Source organism: Nothobranchius furzeri, chromosome 12 (assembly GCF_043380555.1).
Source record: "Nothobranchius furzeri strain GRZ-AD chromosome 12, NfurGRZ-RIMD1, whole genome shotgun sequence".
Taxonomy (NCBI): Eukaryota; Metazoa; Chordata; class Actinopteri; order Cyprinodontiformes; family Nothobranchiidae; genus Nothobranchius; species Nothobranchius furzeri.
The window spans coordinates 17,330,768-17,347,170 of record NC_091752.1 but is presented as its reverse complement, the minus strand read 5'-3'; positions in this window follow the sequence as shown (position 1 = coordinate 17,347,170).

Below are 16,403 nucleotides of genomic sequence, written 5' to 3'. Positions count from 1 at the left end.
CGTTTTCCGGTCTCTTTATGGTGATGCTCCACTGGCAGCACTAATAAAAAGACATGGTGGCGCAGTGGTTAGCACTGTTGCCTCGCAGCACGAAGGTTGCAGGTTCGAAACTCGGCTCGGCTGCGGCCTTTCTGCGTTGAGTTGCGTGTTCTCCCCATGCATGCGTGGGTTTCCTCCGGGTACTCCGGTTTCCCCCACAGATCACTACATGCCCTTTACGTTATAAATTGTAAGTCGCTTTGGATAAAAGTGTCTCCTAAATGAATAAACATGAACATGAAACATACCCCATCGCAAACTCTAAGCTCAGCTAACCTGGAGCTACTAACTGTCCCACAGACTAGGTCCAGGTCTAGAGGAGATCGGGCTTCTCGGTCTTGGCTCCTTCTCTCTGGAATGAGTTTCCTCTTGATATTAAACTGTCACCTTCACTGCAGGTTTTTAAGAGTTGTTTTAAGACTAATTTTTATGGATTGGCTTTTATGTGACTTGGTTTTATGCTTTTATGCTGCTTTTATACTTTGTACGTTTCTTTTATCTCTTTTTTGTTGCTCTTCATGTTTTTAGTGTATTTTATGTTCAGCGCCTTGAGCTCCGGCAAAGGCAATGGAAGGCGCTATGTAAATAAAGATTGATTGATTGAAAAAGGTTGTAACTGTTGACAACTGGTCAGGGTTAGCACTGAAGGATGGAAACACCTTAATATATTTAATAAATTCCTACTAGTGCAGTTGTTATTACGAATATTACTTATTACTTAAATGTAATTTCTACTTGTTCATACCTTTTCTAATTTCATCAGTAAGAATATTATTTGGAAAGGATAAATTATATTATTGCTATGCAGAACAGGAATTACAGAGAGGTATTGTTGATTAAATATTAAAATGGCTTGACGTACAGGGTTGTTGTAGACAGATATAGAGGAAACGTAGAAAACCACAATATGAACCGTCATTCACTGGATTGTTCTAATATCTAATATAATCTTACTGTTAAATCCCTTCAGTCACCAACGTAATCTGACTCAGTTGAAGCTAATTTGTCTGTGTGATGATGTCAGAGATGATAACAATGCGGGAGTGTCACAACTTTTTTTTTCCTGCCAGCTCAGCAGATGGACGAGCCATCGTTCTGAAATTCTCTTTTAGCAGCTTTGGGAGTCTAAAATATCCCCTCACAGGAGACTTGAAGTGCTTTCTAGGTGGAAACGGAGCAGTCACGGTGGTTGTTGACGCTGGTTCTGCTGCGTGCATTCGTTCACTTTCAATTTTGCCTTGGTCCACTGATTGATTTATTTATTTTTTGGGGTGTCGAAGACGTCTTTACGGTGGGTTAACCGCAGCGTTTCACGCAGTGGTTAATAGTCAGACTGGTTAATCCTTGCAACCCTAAGTCTAAATAGTCCAATGTTGATGCCAAAGTCATTTCAAAGGAGCTGTCGCCATGTTAGTTGTTCTGCTCCGTCGCACCAAACCGGCAGAGCGCAGTGATTGGCACGCCGCCAGCCTGGTCAGCCGAGGTTCCAATGGCGAGTTACTAGACCGACACGCAGAGAAAAATTATTTAGCTTCATCAAGTGTCTAGATTTCTAGGTTAGTATTACGTATAAATTTTTTTAGAAATATGTAAAAATGAGTCTTACCCATATTGTGGTATAAATGGTAAATGTCCTGTATTTGTATAACGCCTTCTAGGGTTCTACAACCCCCCAAGGCACTTTACAACACAGTCATTCACCCACGCGCATACATTCTCGTGTGCTGGTGATGATGAGCTACATTGCAGCTACAGCTGCCCTGGAGCGCACTGGCAGAGGCGAGTCTGCTGAACGCTGGTGCCACCAGTCCCTCCTACCACCACCAGCAGGCAGGGTGGCACTTAACCCAGCATTCTCTGCCGGGAGCTGGGATTGATCCTACAACCCTCCGATTACTGGACAACCAACTTTACCTCCTGAGCTATTGCTAATATAGGCATTACATCAATTTCATTTATTTTCTGATTAATCCTCCCCCCGCCCATAGAGCCCCATGCAAATTAAAATGAGCAATGCATGAGCATCATAGAGTGTGCAAGCCTTTGTGGTGACATTCCTCATGGACAAGTACATCTTTTATTTAAACAACATAATGTGAGAGTAATAAATGAAAAACAACAAACCCAACATCTTCACTTCTTGTTGGCTGGCTAGAGGTGGGCGGCCATGAAAGAGAGGCATTGCTGCTAGCCGTAATCATGGAAGTAGAGAGGGGACCTTAAGATGTGATGCTCTTTTTACCTCTAGATGGTGCTCTGGAGGTAAAATACTCCAGATTTCTGCTTTAAGCGTTTTTAAATATCACTCCTTCTTGTGTATGAAACTGCTTTCACATTCAATCATTTGAAAAAGTAATTTAGTAACCTCATATTCAAGTATTAACTTTCTGTGTTTGAGTGTTCTTTCCTGACAGTTTTTATTTTTATTTTTATTTTTTTGTATGTCTTTAGAAGTTCATTCAACAAAATTCACTAAAATCATGTTTCCTTCCTTGTAAATCTGCAAGTCATCGTTTCAACGTTTAGAGTGAGTCCATATTTATTCTAGACCAGAACACCCTGCTGTTCCAAAGGTGACGAAGTCTGTTTGGATTTAAATAGCTTCGACAAGAAAAGTCAGCTGACTTGTGTTAAACCTTCGGGAGCTGATATGTGCAGCTTTTCTTCCTTTGGTAGCTGTGAGTGAGTCTGAAGCACCACTTGTTTTTTATGCATTTTTAAGGGAAGTTAGCTGTTATTATATGTTTAGGATGTGATTAGTTGAAACAAGCGCTTGAAAACAGCCTAACCCTGGGCCTAACACATTGTTAGTGTCTTTATGTTTAGAGTGTGGTCCCATTTAGCTGGTAATTCTCTGTTCTGTCACAGTTTCTTAATCCCCAAACTGACTGGAACATTTGACACCTTTTTGAGGACCTCTGATTTACATATATGGATAACTTTTTTAATCAATACACCAGTGGTCTCTAAAAGAAATGAATGCCTTGCAGGCAGAACTCGGGGCACAAAAAAGCCCGCAAACACCGTCTCAGCAGCCCAAGTCTGCGACATCACAGCTGAGCTTCGGACGACAGAATATAGAGTCTTATTTCCTGATATTTGGACATCTTGCCCCAGACTGGATGATAGTGTAGTGGAATATAGTTGATATATTCTTACACTGTTATTAGGTCCAGATATTATAATCAGAAGAGGTTGTTTTTACCTTCAGGGAGTTTTATTTAAACACTTTGTATTGACTTAGAGACAAGAAAAGAGAGAGTTGGGATCGTTTAAGAATCTTTAATTTCTATAATTATAAATTCAAACAATCATCCAGGACTAACTCTATATGATGGATGCATATGGATTTGAATGTTGAAGTGTTGGTGTGTGTGTGTGTGTTCAGAATCTCTAGGCTGAGGCAGGCGGATCTGGTTGTCTGATGTTATGACTAGGGTGCACGAGGCTTCAGAAGTTCATGACATGAGACGCCATCTTGTGCCGTGTCTACGTACCGTATGGAGTCTCCCGTGGTCAGATCAGGAGTGTCAGGTCCTCGAACCCCCTTGGTACTGGACTGAGAAACAGTGTTGCAGCACGACAAACCCGTCTACGGATAGCTCCGGCAGTAGTGGCAGGTCTCAGCGCGTTCAGCTTTTATTGTGAAGGAACCGTCGTCTTGTTGTTCAAACGACAGAATTTCCAGCTTGACAATTCACAGCTTAAAAGTAGAAAAACCCAGCTGGCCAGACTGTAATCTCCTTTAGCGATGATGATTTGAGAGCTGGTTGAAACTACGTTGAGTCTATGATGTAACTCCTTTGGAACTCAGATGGAACTTCTTTGGAGCTGGGATGGAACTGAAGTTAAAATGGCGTTGCCTTGTTTTATTAACTTAGTTGTTTATAAATCTTAGCAAATCGGATTGGACAATTTAAGTAAACAACCCAGATTCTGCCCTGCAACAGACGAAAGCTCTGATTGGATGAGAACAATGTGTCATGCGTTTCTATGTTCTGTGGATCAGTATGTCTGGTGCACAGTCCTGTTTATTCATTAAACACATAAATCATGACATCTTGATTTCACAGATCAGTCACCTGATTACTATTGATCAACATATGTTTTGATTAGCTTTATCACAAATAAAGTACTTTGATTAATTAATGAAAAGCGTTCTTCTTCTTTCTTCTGTCTCCTTTCCTGGAATGTAAACATTCAGAAACAAGTACCCGACCTTGGCGATTCACGCACGTTGTTACTGTGTGAAGAGGCCGCTGTTAAGGGCAGACGATAGGATCTTAATAATGCTACAATAGCAAACCGACTCTACCACTGACTTGCAACATGATGTTTTATCGCCACAAATAACACAAGCCTGGATGACTTCTGCCGTGAAATTGCTAATGCTAACAGTTAGCTTAAACTAGTCGAGATGCCCACTGCTGTTTCCTGGACGTTAAAACAATGACTGCTTTCCCTGTCATGAGTCAAGATGGGTGAGTCCATGAATGCTAATTCACATTGTGATGTAGAGATGTGAGGATGTTCAAATCCTAGCGTTTCACTGTCTATTTTCTATCAGAATCTAACGCTAAAGATAGGTGTAGGAAACCATTTTCATGATCAACTTGCATGAAAAACTCAGAGTGACACATTATAATCAGAAAAAACAGTTTATTTTTCAGTCAACCACACCTTTTAAGAAAAAGCTCATAAATGTATTTGTAGATCAAACGAGTGAGCTGTTCCAAATTTTTACATGAAAATGTTTCTTTATTCGAGTGCATTGGGATTTGTTATTTTAAATTTCTTCTCCAGCTTAATTAATGATGGAAATAAAATCTTGTGCAAATTCACATCTCTGATTTGTCTAAATACTGTTTTTAGCTTTTATCAAAGCTTTTTTGTTTGGATGTAGGTTTTAATATATCATAGTTTGCTTTTAATTTCTTAAGTGATTGTTTTGTTTAGCATTTCATGTAAAATGCAAAACTACATTTTGACAGGTGAATATTGTTGTTCTCAAACAAAAAGGAAAGCAAAAATATTGCACACACTTTTCAGCAAATTACTATTGAAAATCTACTCAATCTAACAGGTAATGAAGTGAAATACAAGAAATCCTTAAACACGAGAACAATGGAGTGCTGTGGCCATTAATCACTCATTCTGAGGGTGTCTCTACCTGGTTGCATCTTAATTACAGCATTCCAGTCACATCACTTCCATGGCAACGTATTCACATGTTCAGGGAGGGCTGACTAGAATAAGATTTGGTGCTTTTACACATCTAAAGTATGTGATACACATAAAGTATAAATATATGATTTCATTTAGTATAAAAAATACATCACATCAAAATCTATTTTTGTCATCAAAATCAAATTGAGATTTTGTTCTAAAACATTATTTACTATGAAGAGGCATTTTTATTATAGATGTTATTCAAATTATTGTATATTGTAGGTCGGTACTCCAAAAAAAAAATCGCTGAAATGCAATTTTCAACTGTACGTTAATAAGGCATTGTGTGTAATAGTTAAAGTATTAGTCGAGCCTCCTGTATCTGTTGAACGATCAAGTGCAGCCCTTAGAATTAGGTGAAGAATTACATCATCTGAGAGGAGTTCAGTTTAGAGCTGCATGTCGGCATTAGTTGAAGGTGTTTGATATCTGAGTAGGATGTTTTTTTTCCAGGCATGTGTTACTTGGATGAGACCCTTGGATCTAGGAATCACTGGAGTTATTCAACATTCTCTCTTGTCTGAATTGCTCCAAGACCTGTTGGCTCTGTGGCCCCATCTTGAATATGGCAAAAGAAAATGCGTGGCTTACCGGGCAAAGCTTAAAGTTCTGTTGTTTGTCTTCTGGGCTCTTCACAGTGGTGCCCCACCATATCTGGCTGGGTTGTTACAGATGCATGCCCCTACACGCTACCTTAGCTCAGCTGATCAGGATTTGCTCATCGTCCCACGAACATGGTTTAAAACAAGAGGTAAAGGGGCCTTTTCGGTCCTTGCTCCAACACTATGGAATGAGCTCCCACTTGCTGTTGAACAGTCACCATCACTGCAGGTCTCCAAGAGTCGATTGAAGACTAATTTTTATCATTTGGCTTTTGAATAATATGGATTTTAGGTTTTTACTCTTTTATCACAACTGTTTATTATTGTATCTGTCTTATCATTTTAGTCACTTTTTAGGCAGTTTTCAATCTGTCTTTTTGCTCTTTTACTGTTTTTATGTCATGTTTAGCGCCTTGGGCTTCTGTAAAGGCAGTGGAAAGCGCTATGCAAATAAAATTTGATTGATTACAAGTTTTGAAAATGTTGACATACCACATTTTAAGGCAACACTTAAGTTTACAGCTTCTCCCTCCTATTGGTAAAAAGTGGAGTTACAACTGCTGTAAAAAACCCTGCTACAGCCAACTGTAGCTAGCACTAACGAGCTAATGCTAACACTAGCAAACTGACACTAAATAAGCCACGGAGTAAAGGAATCCACCCTGTTGGACAAAAAACATAAAACATCTTAGGTGTGTTCTTGCTGTGTCTTTCTAAATCCATGCTTTCGTTCTTTTTTAAACACAGAAACAGTTTTGTTTACCTGTTATTGACGCTACAGTTTCGCCGACGGCTGCCGGCTTCTTCAGGCTGACGCTGATGGTGGCGCGTCACTTCCTTCTCCGTTTATCTGCGGGCAGCAGAGGACGTTGTCGCCCTCTACTGCCCGCTCTCCCCTCTCCGACGATGCAGTCCCATGCGTGGTCCAGCGTGTAAACTCCGTCGTCCCTGTTCATGGTCCCACATCCAAGTCTCCTTATCTCGATTGCTTCCTTGATCCATCTTTTGTATTTTTGTTGTTCAGTGGTTATGATCCGTGTGTTGTCCCAGTCCATTATATGGTTTTCTCTTAAGCAATGATCTGTTACGGCTGACTTTTTTATTGTACTTTCTGCTTCTTCTTTTGCTGCTCTTGTGTGTTTACGATTTGCCTCTTTCTCGCACTCCTTTCTGTGTTCTATTGTCCGTGTATTGAGTTGGCGTCCGGTTTCTTCTATGTATGTTTTATTGCATATTTTGCATGGGATTTCGTAGATGACTCCACATTTTTGTCCAGCTGATATTTTGTCTTTTGGGTGTACTAGTCTGTTTCTAACTGTTGTGTATGGCTTTGTTGGTGTGTTTATGTTGTGTTTTTTCATTGTTGCTCTTATTTTTTCCGTTTTGCCTCTGATGTATGGTAGGGTTATCACTGGTTTTGGTTCTTGTCTTTCTGGGTTTCTGGTTCTTTTCTTGGGTTGTTCTTTGCTTTCTGTTTTTGTTTGTTGTTTTCCTTTGTTTATTGCCCATGTCGGGTATGCGCAGGTCTTTAAAGCGTGTTGTATGTGTTTGTCCTCTTGTTTACGGTCTCTCTCTTCTGTTTTTATGTTTGCTCGGTGGTATAATGTTCTGATTACTGACATTTTGTGTATGGTGGGGTGTTCTGATGTCCATAATAAATATTGGTCTGTGTGTGCTGGTTTCCTGTATGTGTTTATGTTTAGGGTCCCGTCGGTCTGTCTGATGATTTTCATGTCCATAAATGCTATGCTGCCTTCTGTTTCTAACTCATAAGTGAATTTTATGTTGCCTGTGTCGTCAATATTGTTTAAGTGTTGTGTTAGTGTTTTTGTTTGACCTTTTGGTATGATTTCTAGTATGTCATCCACGTAGCGTTTCCATAGTTTTATTTTGCAGTTTGGGGGGGCGGTGGCTATGGCTTTTTGTTCCAGGTCTTCCATGAAAAACTCGCACAGGGTGGCTGATAACGGGTTACCCATGGCGAAGCCTTCCAGTTGTTTGTATATTGTGTTATCGTATGTGAAGTAAGTGGAGTTAGCTACCAGTGCTATCAGTTGTCCTATGTCATCTGCTGTGAGGTTTGTCCTTTTGTGTAAAGTTTTGTCTTGTCTGATTCTGTTAACTACTATGTCTATGGTTTTTTGGGTTGGTGTTTTTGTGAACAGGGATGTGACGTCATGTGAGATGAGTATGACGTTGTCTTCTATTGTAATTTCCTTTAGTTCTTTTGCCAATTCTATACTATTTTTGCAGTGTTGGTCTGTATTTCCTAATAACGGGCTGATGATTCTGCTGATATCTTTTGCCATGTTGTATGTTGGTGTGCCTATGCTGTCAACTATTGGTCTAAGTGGGGTGTTTTGTTTATGTATTTTTGGCATTCCATATATTCTTGGTGTTATGTTTGCTGTAGGAATCCAGTGTTTGTACATTTTTTCTGTTATTTTGCCTTTTTCGTGCAGTGGCTTCAGTAATTTTTTCATGTTTTTCTAAATGTTTTCTGTTGGATCTTTTTTAAGTATTTCATATGTATTTTTGTCCTCTAGCATCTGTTTCATCTGTTGTTTATATTTTTCTCTGTCCATAACTACTGTGGTTCTTCCTTTATCTGCCGGTAGAATAATTATCTGTTCATTTTTGGATAAGGCTGTCATGGCTGATTGTTCTTCTTTTGTAATATTGCTGTGTTGAATTTGGCTGTTTTTTAATATCCCAACTATGTTATTTCTGAGTTCTGCTTTCTTTCCCTCATCTGTGATCTGTTGACATGCTAGTTCTGTTGCTACAATAAAATCATCATATGGTATTTCTTTTGGTGTGACTGCAAAGTTTAAACCTTTCTTTAACATGCTCTCTTCTGCTTCTGTTAGTTTGTATTGTGAAATGTTACATACCCATGAGTTTGGTGTGGAGTTGCCTTGTATTTCTCCCCTCTTTTTCTTGTTTATGAGTCTGTTTAACTTCTTTATGTGTCTTTCTTTTACTTTTATGAACTCTTTTTCCTGTTTTTCCATCATGTGTCCTTTAATTAGTTCCTCCATTTGTTTATCAAGTTTGTAATTCCTTTTCAAGTCCAGGTGTCCTCTTTCCAGTTCGTCCTCCACACGCCTCTGTTTGGTTATGACGTTCCTTATCCTCTCCTTGAGCAGTGCTCTCTGTGCTCTTTCTATTATATTTTGTGCTGTCTTGGTCCGGATCGATGTTTTCAGCTGTAGGCTTGTGGGTGTGATGTTTTCGTCCCAGCATCTTAAACAGAAGCGAAGGTGGTTTCTTAGACGTGCGCGTTTCTGGTGTAATCGCTCCAAACGGCGGAAGTCCTTCGTTCCTTGTTGTCCGTATTTCTCTTTGAACATCTTAGGTGTGTTCTTGCTGTGTCTTTCTAAATCCATGCTTTCGTTCTTTTTTAAACACAGAAACAGTTTTGTTTACCTGTTTGTAGCTACAGTTTCGCCGACGGCCGCCGGCTTCTTCAGGCTGACGCTGATGGTGGCGCGTCACTTCCTTCTCCGTTTATCTGCAGGCAGCAGAGGACGTTGTCGCCCTCTACTGCCCGCAAAATACAAAAAAATACAAAAGATGGACCGAGGAAGCAATCGAGATAAGGAGACGTGGATGTGGGACCATGAACAGGGACGACGGAGTTTATACGCTGGACCACGCATGGGACTGCATCGTCGGAGAGGGGAGAGCGGGCAGTAGAGGGCGACAACGTCCTCTGCTGCCCGCAGATAAACGGAGAAGGAAGTGACGCGCCACCATCAGTGTCAGCCTGAAGAAGCCAGCAGCCGTCGGCGAAACTGTAGCTACAAACAGGTAAACAAAACTGTTTCTGTGTTTAAAAAAGAACGAAAGCATGAAAAAACATAAAAGTTGTATAGCAACAGTCCAGTAGCCAGGTCACAATCAGTCCATAATTGCATAGCCTATCTTGCTCAAACTAGTGTAGGCCACACAGATGACACATATGGCCGACAATGGCCGAGTCATCAGAGTACTTTTGGAGGTGATAACTGCTGGTGTTATAGGTGAAGTCAGAGGCATAGAAGAGGAAGAGGAAGGGTGAGAGCACCGGTGCTGCAGGTAGATGGGGGCGTCCTCCGCCCATATGTTTGGTTTATATGCAAATGCAGTTGGTCTATTTCCGGGCTCATCACTGAGCATAGATGTGTGAGGATGAGTATAGCCTTCATCAGATGGGAGGTCAAGGCAACTGGTCTGTAGTGGTCTGGTTCTTGTGGCTGTGATGTTTTAGATGTTTTCCCGGGCAACTCAGAGCAACTTGGAATGATGCAGCTCGGCACGACCACTGTTTCCAAGGGCACAGTTTGATATTTTCCCTCTACTTTCTCCCCTATTTTTAGTCCCTGCTCTGTTGAGGCACCTGGTAAAGCTGAGTCGGCCGGCATTGTGATTCTGGCTGCTTATTGGCTAGGGGGCGGAGTCACTTGTTGCTCCGGAGTTTTTTGCTTTCTGTTTCACTGCCTGCAGCCATTTCCTGGGTCAGAGTCTGACAAAAAGCCATGAGCTAAATGTCCAGCAGCACCAACATTTTTCAGCTGAGTTGTGTTTCTGTGGAGCATAAAGGTTACAAGGGTTAGGCATTGTTTGATTTTGAACGATTCCGATTCCAATTCCTCGTTTCGATTCCGATTCTTTCAAGACGACATGCTTCACATGAGCCAGCTAACCACATGTCCTACTTGATGAAATAATCTTAACTTCAACATGAATTTTAACTCTATGAACAATAGCATCACCTTCATTTAGACAAAAACATGTTTTGGAGAAAAAAAGAAAAAAAACTTACAGCACAACCAGTGTGTTTGTTTCTGACCACAACCAAAGTCTGGAAGAAGCCTCTGGGATGAGAGGCTAAATGTCTCCAACATATCCAGAAACGTCCAGCTGTTTTCAGCTAAAACTCTCAGGATGATCATGTCCAGGATGACTGAGAACTACACCTCCATGCTGCAGCAGCTTTCAGTCAGAACAGAAAGTGAAACTTAAATGTAGCTGCTGTCAGTAACAATCTAACAGATTTTAAACATTAAAACTCTCAACATAAATAGTTCAAAAAGGAAATAAAATATGTTATTTATTATTATTTTTATTATTTATTGTGGCAGAAGCTGGTGTAGTCCACCCGTGTCCACCACAGAGAAGCTGCTCTAGCATGATGACTTTAATTATTCTACAGGTTATTGTTCAGCCTTTTGACGCTCTCTCTCTCTCTCTCTCTCTCTCTCTCTCTCTCTCTCTCTCTCTCTCTCTCTCTCTCTCTCTCTCTCTCTCTCTCTCTCTCTCTCTCTCTCTCTCTCTCTCTCTCTCTCTCTCTCTCTCTCTCACACACACACACACGCACACACGAGTGTTGGTGAGCGGCTGCGTCTGACTGCTGACGCTCCGTGTGTGTTTTTATTTCTACTGTTAGACAAACTCACCTCACACCATCCAGAGTTTGTTCTTGAAAGCTACTATTAAATCCACCATGTTGACCTCTTTTAACAAGTTTCCTCTAAGCTGCAGGAGTTAAAGTTTACATTACGGAGTAAAAGTTCGGCAGACACATTTGTTTCTATTTGGCCGCTCCGCTCCATGTGGGGGGAGGGGGAACTTGGTGCTGCACACAGACAGCTGGTGTGATCAGCTCTGATCACAGTTTGCAGATCACGTTTATTTTTCACGGAGGTCAGCTGCGGATTCCTCTTCTGTTGGCATTCTAGGAATCGAAACTAGGAATGGAAATAAAAAACTGAATGATTCCGGGAAAAACTAACAGTTGGTCCCGGTTCCATTCGACGCTCGATGCCCAACCCTACAGGTTACCATACACTGTTGTGACATGTTTTTTTTTTTGTCACGAGTAAAAATCGCGCACCCCCCACCCGCACCTATGAGGGACACACCCACTTTCTGTCATGGAGCTGGCATGGGAACAAAACTACACTGTGAAGGGCTGATTCAATCCACTCCGTACAGAGCAGTTTTAAGCTGAGTAATGTACCTGAAAAACCATCTTAAGTCCAACGGGGAAAGCCTACATTAAATAGAAGTGCAGGACTCAGGTTTCACCTTTCCAGCGCCTACAATGCAGAGCTGAATCAAATCCCCAAACTGTTTCAGCTTAGGTCGCACCCTCCTACATCTAATCAATAAAACTGTCTCACAATAGAGGCTAACAACCCCGACAACTTCTGAAGAAGTAGGGAGGAGGGGTATTCATTGGTAGTATCTGCTTGGTAAGCAACAATAGACAGCTGTAGTTTCTAAACTTGCTTGACCCTCAAATATTCCAGTCATACTCGGATGAGAAGCAAAACATCTTCCAGAAACCAAAGAAGTCCAATAGCTTTCATTTGAACCCTTTTGGATCACTGAAGCTAGTTTAAAAGCAATAACTTAAAGAGTTAATTCTTTGGTGTTTCTTTAACCCTTTGATGCATAATGGTCACTACAGTGGACAGGTACTTAAAATTGTTATTTATTTATTTTTGCTATTAAGCACAGCTGTTGAAGACTTTATTGCGTTTGAGCCCCTCCATTTGTACTTCAGTAAGTCAAGCCAACATATTTCATGTTCAGATTGCACACTGTCCACTGAACATGTAATAAATTATTTGTAAATTAAATTTTACAAAAAATATGTAAATATGAAATTTGTTTCATTCACACCTAAAGATGAATGAAAAAAATTTGTTTAAAATATCATGGTTGAAGATTTCATAATTCATGCATCAAAGGGTTAATATTACTAAAATTGTATCTTAATAGGCTGTTTTAATTGACACAATACAGCATATTTTGCGGTTTTCTCTGCTCCCACACCCTTTATTCAAAGGTTGAATCACCTGTGCTAATCACCTCAGGTGTGTTGAAGCAGGGTTAAAACTAAGACCTGCTGGATACCAGCCCTCCAGGACCAGGACCAGGATTGGGCACCCCTGCAATACAGGTTAATTGTTTGAGTCAACATTTGATTTGGTGTTTTGATGAAGTACACTGCTGACCCAACTGTAGTTTAAACTGTGTTTTAACTTAGTTGTTTTATAATACTAAAAACAATTTCTTGGGTAAATGTGAAGAGAGAATAGAGAAAAAAACATAGAATCTCTGCATTTTTCAATTTGGTGACAGCTGAACATGAATCCTTTATTTTGAAGGGAAAAACTCTGACATTTGCAAATGATAAGACAATGAAGTTGCTGTAAAATGCAGGGATTACTATTTGGGATCTGCAGGTGTGTCAACATTATCAACACATCAGGCCATTTCACACCTGCTCGCACTCCAATGAATATTTTCCCACATTATCAGACATTGGTCAGTGATATAGCAGCTTCTTTTTCCGTCTCTTACACACACACACACACACACACACACACACACACACACACACACACACACACACACACACACACACACACACACACACACACACACACACACACACACACACACACACACACACACACACACAGGTTTCATCAACCACTTTCAGCTCTTGTATGAATGTTACAGTAAAGTTTACCCGAATATTGAAGGATTATGTACAGAGACTGATAAACTTTTCAGGGTTTTTGTTAATTGGATTGTCACAATTTTACACAATGTTTAACTGCAGTAGTGATGCATTTAATACAAAAGGCCCAGTTTCACATATTGTGATTTGTTTTCTCAAAATCCACCCACACGCGGCCGTGAGTGTACATGATGAAACAACCCATAAAACTGAAGACGAAACGATGCTGCATGCCTCAGCGAGGATTAATTCCCATCAGTTTTTATCACTAAGGTCAAAGTTTTCCTCAATACCTTTGAGGATTCTTGTTCAGATCCATTATTTATCAGAAATATGCAAGGATCGTACACACTGGGTTGGAAAAAATCGCAAGCAAACAATCGCTGGCATGTTTACTTACACTTAGATATGATTGTTCTCAAGGCAACAAGACAGAGAATCTCATGAATTATGCAGATGGATGGGATGAAGGCCTGGTGGTAGAAAATCAATCTTTCATCTTTTGTGAGCACAACAGTATTATTCTGCATAAGAAGGCCACTTGTGTTTATTCAAGAGGGATTTCACAAATTATGATTTGGGGTTCTTCTATGGGAAATAAAACAAACATATTTATTCTGTTTTCTCTGTGAGCAAATAAAGAGGAATGACACCTGTACAAAGGGAACGATGTCCAAGTTGCATCATATGTAAGTTAATGTAAGTCAACGTGACACTGAAATGTGCTTGACGAGACGAAAAGAGAGAAAAAACACACTTGATCACTCTGCAATGTTCAACATAGGAGTGCAAGCTGAATACAAGATGGCAGTACCCTGTAGAACTGCTGCGACTGCAAGTTTGATCTACATTTATAGATCTATATTAATGAACTTGCTCATAGAAGATTACAAAGGAGGGAAGACCAAGGAAGAGATAGTAAAAAACGGCAATGCCACCTTAGAAAACAACTAACAAAGCAGAGATGAAGGAGATGGAGGATATTCGTAAGTCGCTGCCTAAAGTGACTCAACAGCTGGTGAATTTAAAGGGAATTTTTGAAGAAGTTAGGCAAGTTTATTAAGGAAAAAGAAAAAATTATCGAGCTTGAAAGGAGGATTGATAAGCAGGAACAGCATATGCTAATGGATAACATGGTTATCCCCGGCCTGAGCCTTAAACCCCACTGCCAAAGCGGCAGCAGTAGGAATATCAATGCTGAGGCTGACACTGAGGATCTACAGTCATCAGAAACACAGGTTGTGACATTCCTGAGAGAAAAGGATATACATGAAATCTCGCAGCACGCGAGCGCGTGTCCTCCGCATGTGCCCTAGCTTCATAATAACAATGCGCCGAGCTTCAGCACTCTGGCCTGCGCACGCCGATATGTTCCGTATTTGATCATTTTTAACGGTGTTGGAGGAATCTGAAGGTGGTGAGTCATTCTGGCAGATTGTAATTAACACCTGTCTCATGCAGGTGTTCTGACATTGTAAACCTCACACACAGAACATTGTGGATGTGACTAAATAACAAGAAATGATTCCCATTCAGGCTATTGACAGCCGCTGAAGATCTGAAGTTCAGGGTGCGTCTGTCAGAGGTCAGACGTGTTCCGGCTGAACCACGGCTCACGGGTGCACATGTGAGCACATCTGGGCTGGGCATAAGTCATTTTACAACATTGGTTTAAATAGCGCGAGACGCGGTGACTTGAGCGGCTGTGCCGCACGCACACACACAGATTCAATAAGCACGCACGCTGCTTTAACTCCGGCGCGCTGTCAGACTGAAGGCAGAAATGAACGCTGCCTCCACCGTGATAAAAACTTTTAAGAGGTTATTTTTCATTCAAGGTCAAATTAAGATATTAGCTTCTGGGATGCGTCGGGTCCGCTCCAGCCAGTGACTCCTCATGAACCTGACCACAAGTCCTGTTACTGCAGCATTTGTTATTCCAGTCAGCGTGGCAGCGGATCGCAGATTCAGCCACACCATAAAACAGTAATAAGTCGGTCTGAGGTAAAAGTGAACATCATGGCTATATCTTGTCCCCTATAGACATTTGATTACGCACAAGTAGGTGATCCGTTCAGGTTTACGCAGAGCAGAAGGAAGGAGAGCGCTCTGGCCGCACAGGTTAAACGTTCCTACTTTAAGAAAACCATTAAATTGCATTGTTTATGTGCTACCTGGGCACTCTAAATATTTATTCAAAATGAAATCAAAGGAAATTGTAATGGTATCGAATGTTTATTAATTACTATTTAAAAAATGAAAGTGATGGGGAATTTTTTTTTAACCTGTCTGTTTAGCTTGACATCTGATATATATATATATATATATATATATATATATAGAGAGAGAGAGAGAGAGAGAGAGAGAGAGAGAGAGAGAGCGCCATGCCCCGATGTGGGGGCTGGGGGGGGGGGGGGTGCGTCGACATGGTCGGGACATAGAAGGGGGTAAGCGGCTAAATAAGTTTGGGAACCACATCTTACAAAGACAACTGCAGAATTGGCACGAGTAGCGCGCACCTTAATAAAAAATGATAAAATGAAAGCAACATGGGCAAGGAACTGTAAAGGGTTTATTCAGCTAAAGAGGACTACGCCGGAGCAGGCCAGAGTAATAACGGTAAGAGATCTCAAAGATCTCGACCCATTTCTTTAAATAGTCTGCATCTTAATGACTTATGCCAGAGGGGTCACACAAACAAACGTCATCTCCTATCGGCGTTTACTCATGCTGTGCTTGTAAAATTGTATTTAGATGATGGAATCGGAGTAAAAGTTTATTGACTTTTATATATATATGTGTGTGTGTGTGTGTGTGTGTGTGTGTGTGTGTGTGTGTGTGTAATGTCAGCTATGAATCAGATCGTTGAAGAGGATTGTGAACTATCCGGGAACTATTCTGATATATTGTATCAAAATGAATTAAGAATGAATATTGAACATATTGAACATATGATTATAAATTAGAAATATGGCACTTCGGCTTCTAAAGCAAATAAGTTTGATGAAAATATA